Source organism: Macrobrachium nipponense, chromosome 34 (genome assembly GCF_015104395.2).
Source record: "Macrobrachium nipponense isolate FS-2020 chromosome 34, ASM1510439v2, whole genome shotgun sequence".
Lineage (NCBI taxonomy): Eukaryota > Metazoa > Arthropoda > Malacostraca > Decapoda > Palaemonidae > Macrobrachium > Macrobrachium nipponense.
In genome coordinates, this window is record NC_061095.1 from 23151410 (window position 1) to 23157577 (window position 6168).

Here is a 6168-nt window from a genome sequence, read left to right on the forward strand (position 1 = left end):
AGAATGAGGGTCGTGGATGCTCAGTTAACAGGAACGGAACTTCAGGCCAAGCGCTGGGACGTATGAGTTCATTCAGCACTGAAGAGGGAAATTTAAAGGTGTAACAGGAGGAAAACCTCGTAGATGCACGATGAAACAATTGTTAGAAGAGGATGGAAAGTAAGATAGGAAAAAGAGAATATGGACGGAGTTACATTAAAAGGAATGAATATGGCTACAGCTAGGGGTCGTAGGGACGCCGCAAAGAGCCTGAAGTAATAATGCCTACAGCTCACCGCGTGACGTGCACTGACAACATTACTCCCTACTGGCCCGACAATCAGAGAGGGAATGAAGACTGAATATTTGCAAGAAAAAGAACTCCTCCAACCTTACGCTGAAATCGGCCTTCCAAAATAATAATGGTCGTGAAATACAGATTTCAAAGCAGCAGTAATACTAATAAGTCTCCTTGACCGTTACAGAGATATGCAACTCTAGCTCATACTACGGAATAGAATATAGACTTTAGGCCAAAGGCCAATTGCTGCGACGTTTGAGGTCATTCAGCGCTGAAAGGGAAATTGACAGGTTTGAAAGGTTGAGCAGAAGAAAAATCTCGTAGTAAATGAGGATGGAAAGTCAGATTGAAGAAAGAGAAAAGAACGGAGGTTCAGTAAAAGGAATGAAAGAAGTTGTAGTTAAGGGCTGAAGGGACGCTGCAAAGACCCAAAAGTAATGCCTACAGTGCGCTGCGTGAGGTGCACTGAGGGCACCACCCTCCTACGGGGGCTCATGCCGTGGTCAGGAAACCGAAGGCAATTGGAAAGCAGGAAATCCTCAGAGGCCATGATATTGAAAATGTATGCAGAGCGAGGTCAGGTGGTGATTTCATTAACCCGGTAGCGACTGCAAATATATATTCTGCGGTTTATTTTCCGACATTCTTGGCACTTTGCACATTTGATAAGCAATGGAAAAATCTATGCTACGTTTTGGAAAAATATTGGGGTCACCTTTGAAAATGCCAGTTTTTTTGTTTTTTTTGGGTGGGGGGTGGGGGGCGTTAAATAGTAAGTGCAACTCTTGTTTCATTTTATTTTTTTTACAGAAAAACTGGCTTAGTTTGATTTTACACGCGAGGAGATCAGAAATCTTACATAAAAGACCCTTAGAAATGAAGGTTTGAATATAATGCCAGATAAAGCGTTAAGTGGAAGGATATATACCCTTATTATGAAATACCAATTGTCACTATAACTTGCAACAAACCATCGGAGCGTGACGTAAGATGCAGGCGGCCTGAAGTCTATAAAAGTAAGTACACAAACAAATAAGTTAATGGTAATTTTTATAAGCTCAGTAAACAAAAACTACGTATATCGACGTTTATATACTGTTACTGGCGGATAAGTTGAAAATGTATATCTTTATAAACTAGTTTTAAATTTATTGTATTCAAACGCATATTCTCTGGTAAAGAGAATACTTCTTACAAGCAATCAAGAAAATAATGGCAACTCACAGTAAGCATTTAAGTCAGAATTCCTTAAATCAACGGAGAGGAAAAAGCGAAAGTTTTTAGAATATATTTTACGTGAAGTCATAATGTATGAAAAGAACAATTCAATTGCAAGACAATTTAGATATACAACCAGGCAGTCTCTAAACGACCAGCAGAAACGTGTTCCCCAAAAAACGAAGGAAAAAGCAATAGGCTTTCAATAAAAAGTGTATATGAAGTCATAATGTTTGTAAAGAGCCATTTAAATATATGCCAAACATTCTCTACAAATGAATAGCAGAACCATGTCGCTTCGAAATAATACGAATCATTTTGAGAAAGAGCAGAATGTCAGAGCATTTTCCTTCCAGATCTATGACGTCAGTGAAAAGCAATCAGGTTAAGCTAGTGTGTTTTATTTTCGCGATTCAAGAAAGCACACTCGATTTACCTTCAAGCATCGTACGAGCAAAGATTACCAACAGACTAGGTTCTTTGGAAAGAGCATTAAATAGTTTTTGTATCATTGTTTGATTGGTTTGTTGACGCTATTCTGGTGTTGCTGGGCCTATGGTCATAAACGCCTTAAATAATTTATTATAATTTCGATTTAAAATATAATATTTTAAAATATATTTCCATTTAAAATATAATATTTCGATATAATAATTTACGTTTCCCACGCCGCCAAAGTACCTTGAACTATATTAGTCATTCAGTCTATGTGTTGCTTGCTACATTGAGTTTTGCACCTCATAATTACTTGATGCAGCCTGCACCAAACACCGATGTTTGTTGAAAGTTCCCCAAACTACCGACTTATATACAGGAGACATGATATCTCCTAAGCGCACAAATTTAACGGTAGATAAACCAGCCATTACAATGTCTACTCTTGAAACTATACGCAAAGTATTTTCAAAGATCGAAACCATTTTCATGAATATAATAAGGTACATGAATCCCTTTTTACAGTACATATCGGGATTTTCTCCTCAATCAAGAAATCAGTCAATTAATCACGCGTCATCGCTGGAACTGTCATCACTTTGGATTCAGGAAAAATGTTGGACAGATTCAGAATTATTATTCAGGAGGTCGGTCGGTTTGAAATGGTTACCTGCAAGGCCATTAAGTATGGAGCACCCGAGTTCTGTGTTAGCGAACGAGTTCAACTCATTCGATGAACTAATTGAACATTCTTGTGGTAAGATATGCAATGATATGACCCATATGTCCATGCATGTGTACATATATAATATTTCTCTCTCGTGTAGAGGAGGCAAGGTCAACCAAAATTACTCTACAATTCAGTTACTAATTACTGTCGCCGTATCACCTCTAAACCTACCTTTACCATGGTTTCATTGGTAAATGGCTCACCGATTACTACGTTCCAGGGTCACACGAAAGCCCGATATCATTCATTTGAATACAAACCAAAAAACCCTCATAATAAACCAAAAACGTTAATAATGTAACAGCTCTGTTCTGCAATGAGCCTTCAGACTATGTAGAAGAGAATCAACTAATCAGAGAAAATCTACCAAAGAAAATCACGAGAGGCTTTTTAGTAAAGTACTTCAGTGTCTGACCACCACAAAACTGAGGTTAAACTGGGTCAACTCAATCTACCATCCATTAGCAGGCGAGACTATTCCTAATTATCTCCTTGCTCAAAGTATTTAGTACTACTTTAGTCTGGGTGACAACACTTACTGTTATGCCCAGTTCCTTATAAGAAACTATACAAAACCCTTAAATATACAGTATTTCTTACGCAACGTCCTGAGAAACTTTCCACAGCTTCCCGAAGCTCACATTAAACGGATACTGCCAGCCCAAATTAGAGAGATCATCAAGCCTAATAGAACCAGTTTTATTTATATTGAGACATCCCCTCCTTGATGGCTATTTATCTTTGTTTATAGCCAAATTATTCTACACTCAAATTTCTGGACTAATATTAGTTTTTTGTTTGTCAGTTAAGTAGAATAAATTAATGCTAAACACATTTCCTGCCAGAAAAAAATCTGGCACGGCCTTTAAATCCGACAAATATTGTTCAAAGCACTTTATACTCAAAGGCTACCAGTTAGGTTTTGCAAAAAAAAAAAAAAAAAAAAAAAAAAAAAAAAAAAAAAAAAAAAAAAAAAAAAAAAAAAAAAAACACGAATCTAGGATTTAAAAACAAAACTTGAGGTTTACTAGCTATATTCCACGTAACTCACCAGTATCTCAAACTGCAGGTCTCCAGAGTAAGCAATTATACACTAAGTGAAGCAAAATCTTAACTTTTAAGGGTGGTAGCAAGATATAAACAAGGTCTCGGACTCCAACCAATAACTTATATAAAACTGTATCACCAATCATATCTGGTATCACCAATCATATCTAGTTAAAAGTAGAGTCCATTCTGGAGCGATAGTCGCGTTCATTTCCACCAGATATGAAATTCACTGGCCTGCAAAGTAACTTAATTGAATGGTAATTCCAGCAATTACCTGAAAAAAAAACTGATAATCTGTTTAAAGTACTGCCGATTTTATTTGACGCAAATTAGTTATGGTATTGTTGGATTAGAAAATTTAACTTCTGGCTATAAAAACTCATTTCTCGAGTAGTTGTAAGAAGTGCTGAATAATCCTCAAGGATCCCAGAAGTTGGTCTAAACGTTTAATTCATGTATATTACTGCTATACTGTTGCGGCACTACTGCTACAGTGGTATTACTACGCTAGCACAGATACCCCAACCACATCTATGTATTGTTCCGCCATTCATAAAGTCTTAGGGTTTCAGAGCCGATGGAACAAGTGAATGAATTTCTGTCTGGTGGATGGGCGGGGCAACATTTCGTCAAAAGGTGTGTTTACCTTGCTTACGTAATGAATGTTTTTCGACTCTTGGCTCGTAATCATTGGCCATGGCATCGGCTAGATAATTTCTACTATATAAAAATTAAAACTATCGGGTTTAGGTTATTGATAATGCTGACAAAATTTGTGTGTGTGGTTGTTAAATATAGATTTGTCAACTTTCAGCTACATCCGATGCTTTGATAAGGAGCAATGTCCAAAAAACCGTGTTACAGAGGCCCTGAATCTCATAGTAAGTTTCGAGCTATAACAATAACCATAACACTTTAGCTTAATGTGAAAAAGATTGAGAAAAAAATTAGAATAAATGAATTTCCCCATTTATTTACCATGTACTTCCTGAATTTTTAATATTCAAAGTTAAACATGATAACCAACACGTCCTTACACTTAAAACACTAACTATATAACAATTATCATTCACCAGACTTTATGATTGACTTCGTTTGGTTTGCGTAATGGAGTGGTTGGATTGGTTTGGGTAAAGGATTGCGAACGGTAGACCAAAGTCCACCGTACGTCAGAAGAGCCTCCCCCTCAGGGGCACCCCGCCTGAAGGGGGGAGGAATAGCTTGTAAGGATGACTGGTTTGAAACACTAAAACTGGATTTCACTCACCTAGACATTTTGTATAGTTACCAAATCTAGGCCCAGAGATATCGGAGCAGTCTTGATCTCACAAAACCGGTTAAAACACCAATTAGAGCCTAATCTTCAGCACAGCTTCAACAATGGAGATTCAGCAGCAATCGTACGGCGAAAGATCCGCAAAATTTATACCAAGAAACACCAGGACCACAACTGCGTACGTTAGCATTTCGGCTACAATCGTCACCTTCAGACAGCGTCAAGGACCACGAACACCAAAGAGGGACGCTGCGCTAACCGCTCGTTCCTCTGGGTACGAATTCAAAAATTTCCGTTTTCTTTCCTCAGTCTTGCTAAGCGGTTTTCTTTCACTAAATGACTAGTTCTTCCGTTTAAGATAATTGTACGTGTTTCTTACACTTTTGTTGTGGATATAGATATATTACATAAGCACTAATTCACAAAGCGATGGTATCATTAATCAATTATGTACCCGAAAAATACCTCATACTTGATCGTTATATGTGTACATATAGTCGGGGTGAATTATATGTAATAATAATGCTACAATGATTACGGCCATATATTATATAATATATATATATATATATATATAATATATATATATATTATATATATATATATATATATATATATAGGATCACCTGAAGATTAGCGACCCCTAATACCTCTTCTGAAGAAAATCGACCCCAATATTTTCCTCCTGAAGAAAAGCGACCTCAATATTTTCCACCAGAAGATAAACGACCCACTTTAGCTCATAATATCATAGAAAAAAGGAGAAAAAATATAGATATATATTCATTAAAAACAAAACTACTTATTAAACATTTGTTAAAAACAAATTCAGACAAACAATCAATACTTAATTGAAAGCGATTTGTCTTGCAATTTCAGTACAAGAATAATCAAACCTACTGTAACCCCTGTGGCTAGCGTGTGCAGTGCAACATTACCTCTTGCCAGAACATACAGAGCTTGCCAAGCATCTTTAAATATGCGGATAAGGTGCGAAGCGCCGTTCCGCCACGGCCTTACTGTAACCCCTGTTAATTCCTCACCTTAAGAAAAGTGACCCCAACATTTTCTACCTGAAGAAAAGCGACCCCAACATTTTCTACCTGAAGAAAAGCGACCCCAACGTGTGTTGGGGTCACTTTTCTTCAGGTGATCTATATATATATATATATATATATA